Source organism: Rhinopithecus roxellana, chromosome 4 (genome assembly GCF_007565055.1).
Source record: "Rhinopithecus roxellana isolate Shanxi Qingling chromosome 4, ASM756505v1, whole genome shotgun sequence".
Lineage (NCBI taxonomy): Eukaryota > Metazoa > Chordata > Mammalia > Primates > Cercopithecidae > Rhinopithecus > Rhinopithecus roxellana.
Window position 1 is genome coordinate 96,209,902 of NC_044552.1, and position 20,583 is coordinate 96,230,484.

Consider the following 20,583-nt stretch of genomic DNA (forward strand, 5'->3'; position numbering starts at 1 on the left):
AAGGTCTTCCCCGCATAAAACAGCAGCATTGCTCCCACCCTCACTTTTACTTTGCTTTTCTCCATCATATCTGTCACTGGCTGACTTACTACAAATTTAACCATTTATTCATGTGTTGTCCTCGAGCTGTGAAAGCTCTAAGAGGTCAGAACATTGCTTTCTTCATTGCTTACATCCAGGGCCTAGGATAGTGCTGAGGTTATAGTGGGCTCTAAATATTGTGTTGAAAGAATAACCTGTGGAACTAGAACAGGGGTTCACAGACCTGTCTAATAGTGAAATCGATGTGAGAAGTTACAGACATGCATATTTCTAGGCCAAATTCCACACCTGCCAATTCAAGTTTTCTTGGGATACTATTGTAAAACCTGATTTTTAGATAGCTCGCAGGAGATTACAATAATCATCGAGACTTAAAGACTGTAAATTGTGAAAATTAGTGCTCAGAGCTTTTAGGAAACAACTTCTGTGAACCCGTGAAACAACTGGGGAAGTATTTGAAGGGGCTGCAATTCCCAGAAGTGGATCGGCTAGAGTCAGAAAGATACTGGTTTTATAACTGTTATCATAACCCTGCTCTGCCTCTGGGCTGCCCCAACTTGGAAAGTGTGGGTTACAATGGAAAGTGAACAATTCTGACTTAATATTTTGCTAAGAAACCTCAGGCTAGCCTCTTCCCTCTTTCTCAAGAGACACCAGAACCACCCACAGCCAAAGGGGAAATACAGAAATGCTCCTGATTTGTACTTGCACAAAAGCAGAAGGTGAAGGAAACCCTTGGCTTTCACATCCCTAAAGGGAAAGCCTGTGGGTTGTGTCCCATATGGGTCCAAGGTGCAGGGATTATTACTGGGCATGTAATGGATAGAATCCCAGAATGGAAGTCAGAGATCCAGGCTCTGGTCCCAGATCTGTTTCAAATCGGATTTGTGACTTGTAATACATTACTGGATAGCTCTGGGCCTCAATCCTCTCCTCTGTAAACTGAGGTCCTCTCTTATTCCAAGGGCCCAATGAGTCAATGGCATAATCCCATCCATTCAGTAACTTAAAAGAAGCACTCCTGAAGTTTTCACCCCTGAAAATGACAAGAAGAGGTTTCAGGAATAAGGGGAGTAAATGAAGGCAAAAACAGAGGAGCAGGAGTTACTTAGAGGTATCCAAGTCAACTGCTGTGGAATGGGATTCAGAACCTATCAAAATAAATAAATGCTCACTTATCCATACTCAGCCTCTCTCCCCTGGAAAACAGATAGAAAGAAAAAGGTCCATAAAATGCTTCGCTGTCACTTTGCATTGAATTGATTAGGCCAACTGCATTAGGGGAGGACCTGTAAAGTCTGATGATGTCCTTATCTACAGCAAGGAGAGCAAAAATGATGTTCAGTTTGAGAGTGTCTTAAGTACTTCAATTATAACACCAGTTTACTTTAATCCTAAAGATATCTGTTCTCCAGCTGAACTCTCAGACTGCACTGAAAACTACTTGCTTTTCTCTTCTCCAAGCAGTCCAGAGGAACAGGAGTGCATTTTCACAGAGCTCCTCTGGGGCGGTGATGTGTACAAATGTATGCAGCAAGGTTCTTTTCAAGTAGATTCAGTGAAGGGAAAAGTTTAACAAGGGCTCAGCAATTCTGCTAGGATCTCACTTGCAAACAGCCATGAAAAAAAAATTCTGTACCAAGGAATGGGTTGCTGCTTACCGTCTGTTGCAGGGCACCTCAGAAGCAGCAAAGGAGACCACAGACTTGTCAAGGATTGCTGTGACTTAACTAGCTTCCCTGAGAACGCTGCACCCGACATTATCTAGAAATTGGTTGGAAAGTGATGAGCGCGTAACACTCCTTCACAGGTATATAGTGTTTTTAATATTCAAAGCTCTTTAATGTTTCCCTTAGGAGCCTTGGGAGATAAGAGAAGAGTGATTATATCCTCAGTTTGTGAAAGGGAGAATCAAAGCTGAAAGGTCAAGCAATTTGCACAGAAAATAATTGGAGTCAGTGTCCAACCAACATCAGGCCTCAGGGATTCCTAGTATTGAAGCCATAGCTCAGAAAAAATGAGACCCAGAGCTTGTGTTTGAAAAGTTTATATCAAAGGAAAAAAGGACCCAGGCATAACCTCATAATTAAAAGGGATTGGACAAAACCCAGTTACGGCACAGAACAAAGCAGGCGGATTCATAACTAAAATGCCAAATAAGTGGCCCTTCACTGAAAATTAAATTAATTTCCTAGGGCTTACTTCTCCAGGCATATTGACATTTGATGGACATCAGTTATGTATTGATAAGAAAGCACAGATTAGAATCAAGAAAACTTCAGATGCTTGAACTTATTTCTAAAGAATAGTTGAACAATTTCAGGAGGAGCTGAAGTTAATTTGAATTAATACAAAGTTAAAATAAACCTCCTTTCCATCATATCTAGCCTTTTTGATTCCTTCTTCTACTCAATTATTTTTTTCCTCAGTGCTATTGGCATAAAGAAGAAAATACAGAAAAAAACTAGATCTATCATCATTAGCCCAAAGGCTATAAGAAACTTACAGAATATATTCCAAGAACTCTCATTTCCAGCTGTGGTAGAACCTTACCATGAACAGGGAGGATGTCTCCATTCAGGCTTCTCTTGACACTTGGTTAAAAAGAACACATTCAAATGAGTACTTCTAGATAAATAACTTAAGATTATACACACTATCTCTCTGATGACTGCTGGGGCTTAAGAGAATGATGGCTCAGAGGTCAGATCATCTGTGTCTAATCCTGACTCTAGTTATGAACTGTGCATCTTTAGGTAGCTAAGTCAACATTCATAGCTGTTAAGCAGAGACAATACTTGAAATAGTTTGTTGTTTTATTATTTTTCTGAAAATTATATGAAATAATATGCATAAAGAAATTAGTCCAGGAATTGATGGAAAGCCAATGTCCAACAAAGATTAGCTTTAAATTAGAGAATTTTGTCTTCCTCTTTCTAACAAATTACACAAATTTACTATCTTACAGTTTGGTAAGTTAGAAGTCCAATATAAGTCTCAATGGGCTAAAATCAATGCAAGGCTGCATTTCTTTCTGGAGGCTCTAGGGAAATCTATTTCTTTGCATTTTCCAGGTAGAGGTTGCCCACATTCCTTGGTTCATGGCCCTTTCCTCCATTTTCAGCATCAGTCATGTTGTATCTCTCTATGCCTTTCTTCTGTAGTCACATCCCCACATCCCCCTTACACTGTCTTTTTCTTCCTTCTGCTTTCATTTTTAAGGACACTTGTGATTACATTGAGCACATCTGTATAATCCAGGATACTCTCCCCAATTTGATGTTAGTTAGCAATTATGGTGGGCTAAATAATGACCTCCCCAAACCTATCTACATCCTAATCCTTGAAACCTGCAAATATTACCTTATGTGGAAAGAAAAGGACTTTTTGTAGTTGTGAGTAAATTAAGGATCTTAAATGAGGAGATTATCCTGGCTTATGAGTGGGCCCTAAATGTAATCACAAGTGTCCTTATAAAAGGGAGCCAGGAGATTATATGCACAGAAGATGAGAAGGCAATATGATCACAGAGGCAGAGATTGAAATGATGCATTCACAAGCCAACAAATGCTGGCAACCACCAGGCAGCTGTAAGAAGCAAAGAACAGATTCTCCCATAGTGCCTTCAGAGGAAGCACAGGACTGCTGACATCTTGGTTCAGGCCAGTGAAATGGATTTCAGATTTTTAGCCTCCAAACAGTACAACAATACATTTCTCTTGTTTCCAGGAATCAAGTTTATAGTAACTTCTAATAGAAACCACAGGAAACTAACATAGAAATCTAATTCCATCTATAATCTTAATTCTCCTCTGCCATGTAATAGAATGTAGGTACAGGTTTCAGGGATTAGGACATAGACAACTCTGGTGGGCATTATTCTTCCTACAGGACTCCTTTAGTCTATCAGCTTCCTAAATATGCTCCTATAACTCCATCCATCTCCTTCCACATAACACACTACACTATGGCCTCTTTCCTTCAAACTCAATAGCTTCGTGGTTAAGAGTGTTTATTCCAGAGTGCACATACTTAAACACTTACTAGCTGTGTGACTGTGGAAGGTTACTTAACCTAATTTTCTCATCAATACAATGGAGATTTTTAAAATATCTCTTCTTAGGATGGCTGAACTGATTAAATGATATCATGTATGTAAAGTTCTGATTGTTTAGCACATGATAATCTATCAATAGGGTCATATAATAATATCCTTTGAATCACCATCATCTTCACCCATTAGGAGGTAGAAGCAGCACTCATATGTCAATTTTCTATTACACACTAATAGAAATAGTGGCTGAAACAAAAATCATTTATTATTTCATGATTATGTGGGTCATCAATTTTGGCTGAGCTCATTGTGCCATTCTGCTGGTCTCACTTGAGTTCACTTATGTGGCAGCATTTAGCACAGTGTTCTCATTCACATGCCCAGTGATCGATGGTGCTGCCTATAAGTGTCTCGTCCTCACAGAGACTAACCCCAGGCTCTTCACATGAGTCTCAGGCCTAGGCTCAAAATTCCCACATTGTCACTTCTGCCGTATTTGATTGGTCAAAGTAAGTCCCAAGGTCAATCTGAATTCAAACAAGAGGCAAGATATACTCCACCTCCAGATGGGAAGAACAGAAAAGTCATTTTTCAGAGGAGTATGCATTGAGTGATAAGAGGAATTTGGGGCCATTTTTTTGCAATCCACCACAATGAGCTTTGGAAAGATAGTTCTAGGCCGAAAACTGAGCAAATGCATGACTTTGGACTAATCTTGCAACCTTCAGTGCAATAACAGCATTTGAGGACCTATTACATGCCAGATATTGTGCTTGAATCTGGAGACATTAAAAGATCCTGGGACATGCTCTCCTGCGTCAAGAAACTAGCCTGTAAAACCATGACAATATTTACTTTAAATAATTGATGTGATGTCTAGCACAGTAGTTGACAGTACCTGGCATACGGTAGGCACTCTTTAAATGACAGCCATCATGATTATTCAATTTTCATGAGAATGTCTGGATTTCATTTATAAATGGGCATGGAAGATATGTCCTCTATATTAGTCTGCTCATGCTGCAAAAATCAAATACCACAAAAATAATAGAAATTCATTTATCGGGGTTCTGGAGGCTGCGTAGTCTAAGATCAAGGCGTCAGCATGGTAGATTTTATTCTGAGGAATCTTCTCTTGGCTTGTAGGTGACTGCCATCTTGTTTGTTTTGTGCTCACATGACCCCATCTTTGGGTAGGTGAAGGAAGAGAAGGCAAGCTCTCTGATATCTCCTCTCATAAGGGCACTAATCTCAACATGAGGACTCCACCCTTATGAACTCATCTAACCTACATTACCACCTAAAAGCACCATCTCCAAATACCATCCCATTTGGGGTTAGGGCTTCAATATCCAAATTTTGTGGGAACATAAACGTTCAATCCACCACGCCATTCAAGGCCTTTCATCTTTCAGGCCCAGAAGGCAAAAAGCTTGCTTGCACTCTTTCTGGTGGCCTGGAATTGATTTCATAGCAATGAATCAGAGCCATCTTTTAAGTAAACATTTATAATCAAAACTAGAAGTGTGCATTCAACCTCAGATTTGTTCTATAAATACAATAGTATGCGTAGGGTGCAATTACCAGAGCTATAAACACATAATGCACTAATTTAGTCTTAAACAAGGACAGGTGTTTAAATGCCTTTCACAGTCCAAGAAGTGGCAAAGCCTGAAACATAACTTCAGTCTCAGATACAGCTTATTTTTTTGTTCAAAGGCTTATTACAAATCCTGGGTGTCAGAACTAGGCAGTATGAAAAGAGAACAGAGCTGGGGGTCTGACCACCTGGCTTACAGACCTAGCATTAGCACTAACAAGCTCTTTGACCTAAAGTAAGCTATTTAACCTCTCATAGTCTCAGTCTCTGAGTGCACAATGAAATGGAGGGATTGGCTTAGTGTTTTTCTACTGTGTTCCATACTGCCCTGGGAGAGCAAAGACCTGCAGCAGGGATGGGAGGCATGAACAGCTTGAGAATCCCCAGCATCCATCTCAGCCCAGCAGCCCTCCCTTCTTTAAGCCATCATTTGAAGAAAAGATCCACTGTAGGAAACTATGTAAATAATGGAGGTCAGTGAACTAGGTCAGAGTCCCCAACTTTAAAGTGCTTACAGATAAACTGGGGATCTCATTAAAATTCAGATTCTGATTCAATAAATCTAGGATGGGGCATTTCTAAGGTTGTCCCAGATGGTGCAGATACTGTGTGTCCCCAGATCACACCCTGCTCAATAAGGGATCCAATTATAATACATATTTTTAATCACTAATTTTTCAATTGCTGAAGAAAAGTATTTCTAGTTTACAGGCATGGGTATCAAATGAGAGGAGCAAATGAAGCTTTGCAATCTTATGATTATTCCAAAAGATCTCATATCAAAAATGCTTTTCCTCAGGAAAGAGCAGCCCTGAAATTACATTTAGAGGGACAGGTACACCTGGATTGACTTAGGTGACTTTTGTAGGTGCCTCAACCTTCATGTGGAATTCAAAGCAAATCTTTTGAAGGGTTCAGTGCAATTCTATTACTTTTTCCATTGTTCTTTTCATTTTCTCACTCCTTCGCACTGCCTGTTTCCAGGTGAGATGGGAAATAGAAGGACCAAAATACCAATAATAAGAAAGGATTTTCTTGCAGTATTTGCAGTCCAGCTGGAATTGGGAAGTAACAAAAAATCTCACAAGCAAAGCAAATCTTGAGGCCATTCAATTTGGTGGATTCCCAAGCAACGGACTAAGAATCTAATGGGAAGGATATCTAACATTTCAGGCCTCTAAAGGTGCCCCATCCCTCATTTCAATACCAGAAATTTTCAGTCCCTACAGCTCTGGTTCCCCAACAAGCTGGGTAATTAGCTTGCTATCTGGCCTGTCAGGGAACTAGACTTAGCACTATTATGTTCAGAGGCACCAACCTCCCTGAAGAACCACATTATTAGAGGTTGCAAAGATAATCCAGAGACGAATAGTCTGAAAAGCCACGTGAAAACTGCAAAGATGAATTAAATTACATTCCAGAGACTAAAGAATAAATTGGAAATGAGGCAATTTCTTATTCAAGAAGACTTCCTCCCAGTTCTCTCTGAATGTAAACATGCGGCTCTCTGTAGAGGATGGGGTCACCACTGCCTGGGGAAAGCAGCTTGAATTTTATTACCTTGGTGATCCCTGGCAGCATACACACTTCAGGAGGCACAAACCCTGCTCCCCTTTACTTTGTCTCTGTGCTGATTTCTAGCTCTCATAACATTTTAATTAAATTTGGGCTTGTCTTTCTCTCTCACCTTACTCTCTGCATCTAAGGAGAGGCTTTTCACATGCTGCCTGGCTGGGGTCCCTGAAATTCTTCCATTCCAAAAGCAGGCTTCTTTGCCATACAAGGAGAGCAGCAATTAAATCAAAGCACAGGTAACCTGCAGCTTCTATAAGAGATAGCTGCACACATAACTTCAATGTGACTTATATATAAAGGTAATGAATTCTATAATGCAAATTTACATACAGGTCAAATAAAAAATGGCTTTGCATTCGATAGTACACTGGGTATTAGGTAGTTGTCACACAATAAATAATTCATCTCACATAGCCACTTGCTATGTAAATGATAGTATATGTATATTAACGCATTTAGCACTTAGAATAAAATGGACAGCTGGGCCAAATGAATCTCTCTCAGGACATATTACCATTACCACTCCCCAGTGAGTTTAACTCTTCACTTCTAAGGTTGGTAATGAGGGTATTAATTAAATAGGGCATGAGATTCATTTTGATAAAGCCAGGGTTACAAGAAAACAAGTGAACAATTTTAATACACCTTGATGGTCTGGGCCATGGCACATATTGAGTTAACAGTAATGACTTGTAAATCAATTGGATTGGGAATCTGTGGCACTCAGGAAAACAACAAAGGTTAACTATTTTCACTTGGCAAAAATTCTGTTTACCTCCATTTTCTTTAAATTTCATTTGGTCACATGAAAAACACATCCAACTTTCTGGCTATTCTACACGATTTCTTGGTATCTTCAAAAGTAGCTACTAATGCATCTTCTGCATTAACACTTATGCATTTGGATACCACATCTATGGAAAAAGTTCACCTCCTCAAATTGCTTCATGATTAAATCACACAGAAAAAGAAATTTCCCAGTGATGCCTGAATTTTCAAATATTTGTGAAAGTATAACCAAAATAATATTCCTTACTGGTGGTGTTGGATAACATCTCTCCCATCATCTCTCTATTTATGCTGGATCAAGGTGTGTTTTGAGAATTTATTCAAATAATGTTTACCACCAGAACTTAGATGATTTATGGACTGAGGTGGCCCAAGTGGAGACAAAGTCTAGGGAAGAGTGTGGAGGAGGGGAGATGGCAGCTTCTGTGAAAGTATTCAACATAAGGAAAGCATTTCCTTCTTGGGGGGCCACACTCAGCAACAGGACCAAAGATGGAAGAGAAGGAGAGAGGTGGTTTGCAGCAGCTTGCATCAGTCACAGTTCAACTAGAGAAGCTGAATCAGTAGGATTCAAATGAATTTATACAGACAATGAGCAATCTGGGGGGCCAGCTTCTCAAATTCAAAGTCTGTAAGGTGATCAATCAGGGAAGAAGGATTGCAAGCAGGCCAGAACTCCACAAACACAAGCTGCAGTGTGTTGTCTATAGGCACCAGTCAGGAAGGAAGATCCAGGAGAAAGAGCAACTGCATGTCCAGCTGCTGTGTGGAGTTCCTGAGCTCAGAGAAGGCTTAAGCCCTCTTTAAAGTACTAGAATTAAGTACGTCAGGCCCACCAATGATAGTCTCCCTTTTTATTCACTTGAAGTAACTGACATGTGACTATAATTACATTGACAGAATTCCTTCACAGCAGCACCTAGATTAGTGTTTGACTGAGTAACAGGGAGAAATGTGTCATAAAATGGTCATCGCTGCTTCCTAAGTTACAGCCCACACTACCTAGAAACATAGTAGATATAGAATTTTAGGGACTGTAGTTCAGTCTAGCCAAGTTAACACAACAAAAAGCCATCACAGAGCTAATACTAAAACTTGTCTAGATCCATCAACCCTGAAAATGTGTATTCGTAATTACATAAATGGAAAAGTTGTGTTACTAAATGCTATTAACATTTTGGAACTCAGACAGCTTTGAAGTGGGAACTCTCTCATGCATTTACCTCATTGAGCATTATGCAAGAAGAAGATTTTTCTTCTAACATTGTAAGAGCAATGGCAAGGGCTGTAGCCACTTAGCTTCCAGCTCTGTTGGCAAGTAACTGGATTCCAGCTCAGGCAGAGTGATGGCAGCAGCAACAGCAACAGAAATGATTTGCCTCTTGGATTGGTTCCTCTGTGCAACTGATGAGATTGGAGGACTCAGCCTCAGTGGCAAGTGATAGATGGATTAATAAGCATATGTTAGTAGCGGTGGAATATCAAGGGTAGACACCGTAAAAGGCTGGAGATACTAGAGTCAATGATGTAGGGGACGGGAGCCATCAGAATTTGAGTATTAATGTAAGTAGGACTACAATTGCACTCTTCAGCTACCGACATCTCAGATGCTGATGTGGTGCCTGCACATCGTATTTATATACCAAGAGTTCTGTGGATGTTCTAGGGCAGGGGTCACTATGACAGAGTAATACTATGCCAGGACCCATTCTAAGATCTAGAAGTCCAGAGCTGATGGACAGCAGTCAAAATCAGATGGTCAGAATGGGGAAGTAACTAGAATTAGAACCTCAGGAGAAGTAGGTAAAGGAAACAAGACCTATGAAAGAAACACAATCATTACAAAAACAAACTCAGAAGCAAAAAGATAGGGATAGAGAAGGAACTCAACAGCCAATAAACTAGTCCCTGAAGGTAACAGAAACTTTACTACACCTGGTAACATCTCCCCCTTTCCCTCTGACTTTGGCTACAAAGCAAACCTCAGCTTGCCTAATTCACCTGGGTCCTTTATAGAATTCTAACCACAGCTCTCCATTAACCCCAAGTGTTCCTATGTAAGAGGAAGTAAGTGTTCTTAGTGGAAATTTTAGAGACAAACAAGGGATAATAGAATAATCCTAATAGGAAAGTAACCTTAACTCTAACTGTCATCACTTGAAAAAGGAATACCATTTGGCTAATTTAGTACATTTGGAAAACTTTTCTCCATAACTTAAAATCAGCATAATGTTAACTTCCTTTCTCTGCTAGTGAGATGTTATATGATGGATAATCGTATATGTAAAACAAGAATAATATAAACATGCAATAAAAAATAATAATTTATTGCTATATCATTAAAATAGGAATGAGAAATCTTAGAATTCTTTGCATTTCTTGATAGGAGAATAGATAGGAGAGACAGGAAACCCAAATTTTTTTTTAATTATTAAAATGGAAGTAAAATTTCACTTTGAATTCAACAAATTTGTGTCTATGATATCTATCTACCTATGTAACATGTATTTGTTATTCCTCTGGTACCTCATAGCTAGCGCTGTTAGCAGATTGGGAAAAAAAGGTGCAGCAGGTATAATCATGGGGAAGATGAGGACAAAGAAAGAATGAGAAGGCAAAATATGAGGAGTCCCATAAAGGAAGTAAGAAAAAGAGGAAGAAAGGATAATAGAAAGGATAGAAGAATTATAACATGGTTGAGGATATTTGCAGAGATCTCCACTGTATATATGGATTGTTCTAAATGCCTGAAGCAGGAAACAGAGTCTAACAGAGAAGAAAGAGTAAAGAGGAGGAGAGAAATAACACGTAGCATGATTAAGACACCATACAATAAAATTAATATTAATTTTTTTAAAAATGGGCTGCTTGCTGACCTCCTCAGACCTTGATTTAATTAGAAAAAAAGCTGAAGGAAGTTTCCTAGGTAGTACTGAACTCAGAAAAGGGGATGGGCTTTAGAGTTAAAACGTACTTCTGAGATCCTTCCCCCTTCTTCCCTCTAGTGGCAAAAATGAACCATCTCACCTCTAATGTCTAGGAAGCCCTTTCCTCTTAGAGTTCACTCCACTAGGTGTTGCCTATTTTCTGAGCTCTCAACCTCCCTCTCTCTACCAGATATTCCCCTTCAGTAGTCAGAACTCACTCCACCATTTCTGTCCTCCGTGTCCCCACAGCCCCCTCCAGCTATTGCCATCTCTGTCTACTCTTTAGAAGGAGATCAGAGCATTCTTTTGAAAAGTACATCCAGTCATGTTACTCTTTCAAAACTCTTCCAAGGCTTCCCACTGTATTCTCAACATCTTTAACATTTGATCTACAAATTGTTGCCTGGCCCAGCCCTTGCCTAGTCTCAGTCGTTCACCATGCTTTAGCCATAGCACCTTCTTTAAGCTCCTTGTACACACCCCATGCCCAGTCCAGTCCTGCCTGCACTTGCTCTTCCCTCTGTCTGAAAGTTTTGCCTAGACCTTTCATAGACCATTATTTAACTGAAATGTGACATCCTCAAAGAGGCTCTCCCTTTGACTAGAAAGGAAATTATGTTAAATCACAGTACCCTCTCCTTCTATTACAACACTTTTTTTTTTTTTTTTTTTTTTTTTTTTTTTTTTTTTTTGAGACGGAGTCTCGCTCTGCCGCCTGGGCTGGAGTGCAGTGGCCAGATCTCAGCTCACTGCCAGCTCCGCCTCCCGGGTTCACGCCATTCTCCTGCCTCAGCCTCCCGAGTAGCTGGAACTACAGGCGCCGCCACCTCGCCCGGCTAGTTTTTTGTATTTTTAGTACAGACGGGGTTTCACCGTGTTGTCCAGGATGGTCTCGATCTCCTGACCTTGTGATACACCTGTCTCGGCCTCCCAAAGTGCTGGGATTACAGGCTTGAGCCACCGCGCCCGGCCTACAACACTTTTAAATATATATATATTCTGTATAGAGAGTTTGCTGGATGCCTACCTCTCCCACCAGAGTGTAAGAACAGACACAGTACATTTTACTTACCTCACTCAGTATCTACATAAATAACTGTACTATTCATCCTAAAAGCACCAAAAGCAGATCTTGTAAGTACAGGGGTAAGTGCTTCCACCCTTTTTCCGGGAGTTCTTATGTTGTGAAACTTAGTGATACCTGGAAAATTCACCATTGATATCAAATATTTTCTGTAAAAGGCCAGATAGTAAATATTTGATGCTTTGCAGACCAAAAGGACTCCGCTGCAACCATTCAGCTCTGCCTGTAGGGTGAAAGTGGTCACAGATGATACTCAAATGAATGAGCATGGCTGTGTGCCAACAAAACTTTATTCATGAACACTGCAATTTGAATGTCATAATTGTGAAACGTCACAAAATATTCCTCTTCTTTGGATTCTCTTCAAATTTAAAAGTATAAAAACTATTCTTATCTTGGGGCCATACAAAGGCAGGCAGAGGGCTGGATTTGGCTTGCGGGCTATCATTTGTTGAATCTGATCAGTTATAACCACTTATTTTCCCAACCTTTCTCCTAATTGTAAAAACAAATCGATAAATTACAATGATAAACACTGCTCTCTGGAGAGGAAACATAATTCAATTATGGCCCCTACCCCCATCCCCTGCTTGAATCCTTCTAGTGGATTTCCATTTCTCTTCATGTCAAAACTCCTCAACAGGTCCTAGGAAGCTGATTTGGATTGGGGCCACACCCTATCATTGCACTGGCCATATTAGATATCTTTTTCTATTCTCATCCTGCTCATGCTTGCTCAGCTTCCAGGCCTCCACTGGAGGCTGCCCTCACATTTTCCACCCTGCCCTTTCCCAGCTAGTGATCACTACCTCCTAAGGGGAAACATTATTGCAGGTGTGATACTAGTTGCCTATTCGATGCCCCCTGACACCTACTCTTACCCCATGAGGCAGACCCTGCAGGTTGCCTACCCAGTGGCCACTGCCTCCTATCTCCTCTTCCCTTTCTTTTACCTGGCAAGGCTCATCTTCCACCAAAAGGGCTAGAAACTCACTTCCCAGCCTTTTACATGACTAGGCTATGGCCATGTGATCCAATTGTGGCCAATGAGATTCACTAAGGAAAAGGTTTCCAATTTGCAGTTTTGTTGATATTTGTTCCTTATCCTTTAGCTTGAATAATTAAATAGCACATAGCATGTATATGGCAATTTTTAAGTTTAGAGTATTATATATTATGTCATTTGGACATTAGAATGACCACATGAAAAAGTAGAAAAGATAAACAGTTCCCCACTTTAAAATTAGGGAAAGGTACCCTGAATTGTTAAGTACCCTCCACCAAATACTTCAACTAACAAGCAATGAAGCTAAGCCCATCTTCTGACTTACAGCCCACGGCTTTAGCTGGTCTCCCTTCCTCCTTCATGCTAACTGACTAATAGTGACATAAACTAGTCATTCATCTTTACTTGTTAAACACATGTTTTCCTCTATAAGAAGAAACTGACTGATACTCATTTATATGGAAAAAGAAAATAGTTAAGTAGCAGATACAAAAACAACACTAGTAGTAATGGAAATGTAGAATATTCTTCATGGTTAAAAGACACTATGTATTTTTAAAAAGCAAGAAAAAATGTTTCTGAAACATTGAGATTTAAAGGAATACATTTTGGCAAGTTGGAAAGTCCACATAAATTTTTTGCGTTTAGGAAAGATTTGTCTAATGAGTCAGCAAATGCTAAAACCATTGGAACACCAAAACTAGTTTTTGTTTCAATTCAGATATTAATTTTTGTGTGTCAGTTAAACTCTTAGGAGATCTACTTGAAGGCTGGAGTAAATATGGTCGTGCTCCACCCATGTTCCTTCTTCAGAGCCTTTGCACTCATTTCCTCACTTCTGAGAAGATCCCCTGCTGGCTCATAGCTGGGCCTTGGCTGAGAGTTGCCCTTAGCTGCCAGGAAACTTCCTCCTCCAGAGTTTGAGCCCTTCCCTGTGACAGCTGGTAGCCTATTACTGTTGGATGATGAGACACAAAAGCCTGGCTCCTTCGCCTAAATTTATGATAACTTTTAAGGTCACCTAAGCACCAGAGTTTCCTGTAGATTATTATCTGAGCCTCAGTTGCAATCAAAATATGGAGGGAGGCAGTTCTACCCTTCTCACTTTTATATAAGAGTATATCTGAGAGTACTACACATAAAACCTTTGGTATGAGATTGTGCATCTTGGACTATGTTTCTGGGCAATCCAACCCACGACTAAGGTTAATTCTGAAAAAGGGGAGGGGGAGAGGGGGAGAGAGAGAGAGAGAGAGAGAGAGAGAGAGAGAGAGAGAGAATTTTATCTACTTGGTTGAAATTTGTATTTCTCAAAAGATGAATAAAACAATATGTGGGAACTGCTGAACTTAGCTTATTTCTGAATAAATTTTGCAAAACAAAACCGGTTTCTGAAGTAGACAGTATGAAAGTGAGGAAAATATATCTTTTATTTCATATTTTAAATAGTCATTATTAAATTACTAATCCAGAAAAAAGGATAAATATAATCCTTCTTAAAGTCCACAATAACAAATCACCTTAATTAAAACAAAATATATTAAATAAAAACAAAAACACAAAGTGGCCTCAAAAAAACTGTACTAAACATATTTTTATAAAACATATTTTGCATTAGGACAAGAGGATTACACAATAGGACATAAAACTAAACCAGAAAGGGTTAAGCCTAAGGTTAGCTGAGATAAACAAAAGAATAATAAAGGAAACTATTGGGTTTTTGTGGCTGTTATTTTCTCTACTAAGCTTGGAAAAAGCCAAAGATCATTGCAAAGTTTCCTTTGCTTCTTCTCCTACATGTATGCAGTTCCTGAAACCTATTAGGTGCTTAATAAAAGATAAGAAAAGGAGGAAGGAAAGGAGAGAGGGAGGGAGGAGGGAAGGAAGGAAAAGTACTGTCATTTAAAAAGACATCAAAGAGAGAACAACATTGAATTATATTTTGTTTCCATATTTTTTATCTAGGAGAAAAATACTTGACACAAAAAAAGTGTTAAAGAAAAATTGAAATCCAAAATTTTTAAAAAGTCATTTGTCTTTCAGAAATAATTTTAAATTATAACTCTATCACTCTGAGCTAGCTGTGTAAGAATACCTTATAAATCGTTTTATGAACGACCTGGTGATTATTAAAATCATAAAATTATTTACATTAATCAGAATGTCTTTAACGCTTTATTTAGCTAACTATCATCTATTCACTTATCTACCCAACTTGTTCATTGTTTAAACTATACTTTCTGTCTGGTATGCACCCTTCCTATTCCTGCTTTAGAAACTTTCAAAATGACGTCTACCCATCAGGACAAATCTTTACCTTTGCTGTTGTCTTCTATTTAATACGATGTCTTTCTATTTTTACTTAAATTTCCATTTTACTCAGCTTACAGTATTGATATTGATAGTGGCAGCGGCCTGTCTGGAGCAGCCACTGCGGGGATGCCAGTTGCAGCGGGAGAGGCGTGGCCAGGGCTGTGTGCTCCCCAGTGCTGGTGGGGGCCAGGAACAGGTGGGAGACCTGCCTCCTACCAAGTTGGCAGGGCAGGAACCCCAGGCTCCCAGGTGCAGGTTGAGCCACCTAGCCTCGGCTCCAGATCTGGGCATCCCTATGCTCTCAGGGGCCTGGGAAGCCCCCTGTCCCCACAGGCTCAGAAATGCCTGCTCCTGCTCCCTGGCCGCTCTGCTTTACCCATGCCTGCTCCAGTGCAGAGCATAGCAGCCGTGAAGCCAGGCACTGTCACAATCCAACCAGGTGGGCACACGCTCATGGCGGTACTGACACACCAGCAGCCCGCTACTCAGCCGCCTCCTGACTTTAGGCATCATTGAGCACAGGAGGGAGGCCGGGTGGCTGAGAGTGGCTCCAAGTGGGGCCTTACCTCTTGGGGCAAACAACCTAAGCGTGGTGGACAACGTGTCGAAAGCGGCAGGAGGCATACAGCTTCCTAGGCAGGAAGGGGTGAGTCTCCAATGAAGCCCCACCTTCAAGCCAGTGAGAGCCTGGTGCCTTGGTGCTAGACTACTGGTTCCAGCGGTCTGGAGTGAAAACTTACATTGATCCAATCAGATGGTGGATCCAATCAGATGGTTCGGCCAATCAGAGGGTGCTTTTTTCAGGCCTGCTCATGGCTGACCATGGACCAATCAGCATGCACTTCCTTTATTCTGAACATATAAAAACCCCCAGCCTCAGCCAGCCTCGGGTACTTGCTGGGATGACCTGCTTGCAGAAAGCAGCTCCAGACTATGGGTCTCCTCTCTGCTGAGAGCTGGACACTCGCCAGAATGACCTGCCTGTGCAAAGCAGCTACCCACTTGGGGTCTCCTGAGAGCTGTTCTGTTGCACAATGAAGTTCCTCTCTGCCTCGGTAACGCTCCAGTTGTTCATGAATCTTAGTCTTCTTCAATGTAGGACAAGAATAATTCAGGACCTACCAAATGGTGGAACTGAAAGAGCTGTAACACAAACAGGGCTGAAACACATCCCTCCCCCTCTACTCACCACATTGCAGGTGACAAGAAGGAAAGAAGAGCTATGGCTCCTCTCGGAGCCCAGACCTCAGGGCCCCCTAGCCCAGGGCTGGGACATGCTGTAACCTGCTCTTTGGGGCTCCGCAGTTCCTGGCATCTCTGAGCTTTCAGGCGCAATCATGTACCTCCTGTCCAGCTGCTGGTGCCTACAGTGGAAGATGCTTGCAGTATGTCTGATCTAGCCACAGCCTCACACAGAGCTGGCACCTGCAACTGCCTGCCCCACCACAGCTGGCGTACCTGGCTGTGTGCAGTGGCCAGACTCGGCGCTGTCTCGCTCACACAGCGCTTGCCACTCCATGCCTGGATCCAGGCTGGTAGCGTGACCTTAGTGCAGCCTTCTGGGCTGAGTGGGTAAAATAAGCCCAGTGGACAGAATAAGCCCAGTGGGTGCAAGCAAAACCCAAGCAGAGACACCACTGGCCACAGAGGTTTCCAGTTGGTGAAGTGACAACCTAAGGATCCCATGACAATATTTTATCTTGTCCCTTCACCCCAATGTCTGCATCTACCTCATTTTGCATCCTTAAAACATCTGAAAAAGGCTGATACACATACTGGCGTCTCAATTAATATATATTCATTATGTAAACAGGAAAAAATATATAAATGTGCCTTTAAAATTTATATAAGAAACTCATCAGAGATTGAGATATGTCCTATGAACCAGTTCAGGCTTACATTAAAAGATTATTTTAAAAGAGATACTTAAAATATGAATCCCAACATTTTCATAAAGGCCACTAGTGAGAAAGAAATATCTTCTCCCTTTGAGAAATACATCTGTCTTAACAGAAGGTCAAATGCAGACTAAAGTTACTGAATATCCATCATCCAGGAAGAATAGTTGATTATTCTTGCTCTTATTTACACTGGTACTAAGAAGGTTTATTTTTTGTTCCATTAAGACTACAAACTGGAATTAGTAATTGAAAGTAATAGGAGGAGGTATTTGCTTCTTTTCTAACAAAGTGTAAAACCAAGAAATTCAAACTACCTACAAAATGCAAACAGATATTGGCCAACCTCTGGGCTATTTTATTTTATTTTATTTTTGGAAACAGAGCCTCACTCTGTGGTCCAGCCTGGAGTGCAGTGGTGCAATCTCGACTCACAGCAACCTCCACATCTTAGGCTTAAGCAATTCTCCTGCTTCAGCCTCCCGAGTAGTTGGGACTACAGACACACACCACCACACCTGGCTGTTTGTGTGTGTGTGTGTGTGTGTGTGTGTGTGTGTGTGTGTGTATTTTTTATTTAGTAGAGACAGGGTTTCACCATGTTGTCCAGGCTGGTTTCAAACTCCTGACTTCAAGTGATCCACCCGTCTCAGCCTCCTAGAAGGCTAGGACTACAGGCTTGAGCTACCATATGCAGCCTGGGCTCTTTATTTAATAATAAATCTTATAATTAAAAGAAAAATATATTCATTCAATAATTACTCATTGTTGAGATGTCATAGTCAGTTGGGTCTCTAGCAAAGATTTAGACTTAAAGGTCAAGAGCACAACATTTAGTCCATTAGAAGCAATGATGTTCCAAATGATATCTTGGATAACCTATAAGAGTTAATGCGTTTTCTAAGTAAGCACTTTAGACTGTTGTTAGTGATAGAAACAACCCCAATAATGGATAGCTAGCAGAGCATAAAAATTTTAAAGATGTGTGTCTTACTTGAAGCACTAAAGGTTAATTAAGTGAGGATCTATTGAACTAGGAGAAGGAAGGTTTTCTTTGAGACAATATTAAGCACTAAATTGTTAGTATAAGATTACTAACAATGCCAGCAAATAATCGAGACCCCCAAACAACCTCCTGCTGAAATATTCAGCCCAAAAGAGCAGTTTCTCAGACAGATATGATTCTTCACAATGGAATTTATGAACTAGGGTCAGCACTTTGAAATATGCTAACCAGCAACTGGGGCAGATTCACCATAATCTAAGAGCAAAGACCTCAGTGTAATAATTACTCTGACCTTTTAACAGGTAGTGAATCCAAATAAAGGGCATTTAAAAATATGCAACATGTAAAGAAGACTGACGCTGGCAAAACAGTACAGTACAGAGTCAGTGAAGCCCCAGTGTGAGAAACTTGACACAGTGAAAATTTACGCCATTCTAAACTTCATGAGATCAAGGACCTTGTCCATTATGTTGCTGAGCAATATTTCAGTCCCCTGTTTATTGAATTTTGTTATACTCTATGCTAGTAATATATTTCTCCCATTCATTTCTTGCTTTGCTTGCAATGTGTGACTTTCATTTATGCACTCCCTTTATCTATTTAAGTATTGGGTTTTCAATAGGTTGTTGTGTGTTTCTTCTTTTCTTTTTTCATTTACTATGCATTTTATTAGTTTGGGTAAAATTTTATCTCTACTTTTATGAATCCTGTTCTTATTTCATTATTTCTAGAGTTTGCATTCTCTACCTCAATAGCTCACTCTTCCGACATCTGCTAAAGGCAGTTCTTATCAATATAGTTTCACTGACGTCTAGTGATAATGTTTTATTAAATGTTACATTGAGGCTGAAATCCCCCACAGCAGGTAGCCCAGAATCATTACCAGTCTGAATATTTTCTGTACCAAGATGATAATGATAAACAAAAAGTCTCAGTTGGAGGCTTACCACTTATTACTTAATCCACAAACCCCCTGCAGGTTTATTCTGGTGTCTTCAAATGCCCACCCAAGGGTTGTACAAAAGCCTAAAGCTAAAATACACAAATAGTTTTTAAAAGGTCTTATTATACAACATAAGCTTTTTTGCTTTAGAGAGATTGTTATCTTTCCAACAAGAAGCCCAAAGTAACCTAAGTATTTGAAAAAAAAAAAAAAAAAAAAAAATCTGTACATCACTAAGTGTCCCTTCTAAGTATTTTGAAAACTCTTCCTAAAATATTTTTCTTATTTCAACTAAGAACCAAATGAAATACTTCAAATTACCATTTAATGAAATGAAATACTTCAAATTACCATTTAATGAAATGTTTAGATAAGGGCAATGAAAGAAGTTTTAAAAGAATTGTCTCCAGACATCATAAATTCTGTAAGTCAAACTGGCTGAGCATTACTCAAGTCATGATGAGGACTGCACACCAGGCACAAAAGGCCAAAGGGCTTGAATATCACCCTAAGCCAAACAATGGAGAAGGCACAAATGTATATGAGAGGGAGACATTTACAGTCTTAGCAGCACTACCTAAGTTGCAAAGTAACATAAAATTTATTTCTCATAATATCATGTGGACTTGCCAGGATTTACTTTTGTTAAAAAAAAATTTGATAGGCAGATCAGTTTTCAGATCAAAACCAAGAGGTGAGCGAGTCTAACACACATATCCAGGGCAAGCCGTGCTGTTCTAGTTCTTCCCACTGATGCCAAGGCGGGTTTAAAGACAGCAATTGGCAAAGGGAAAATTTAATCAACTGAGAATTGAAAAATAAATACTTTCCCAAATTAAGTTCCATTTTCAGATGACTACAAGAAGGCTGTTTCAAAAATCACCTTTTTAAGAGCTGAAGCTTTAATTTTTAAGTGAAATATTTATGCTGTTTTAGATATGACTTGCTTTATAATGATAGCTAAGCCACAGGGAGTCACAGGGGCTGACCAAGCACTTGATGTAAATTGGAGGTGACCTGGGTAAGGATCTGATTGTACTCATTCATTCTTGTGGAAAATTCATTCCAAAGTACTACTACGTAGCTGGTACTATGCTAAAGGCCATGCATACCATAAGGAAAAATAAGATATAGTGCTTGTCCCCAAGGAATTTATGAACTAAAAGAGAAAAGTTTCATGAAAAAAAAAGAATTAGATATAACTACTATACAAAATACTAAAAGAAACAGGAGTTTGAAGAAAACTAAAGTTTCCTTTGACTGGAGTGACCAAGAAAAGTCCAATGAATAGAAGAAATGGCATTTAATATAGTTGTGACAGCATTAGTAAGAGGTTTTCTTTTGCT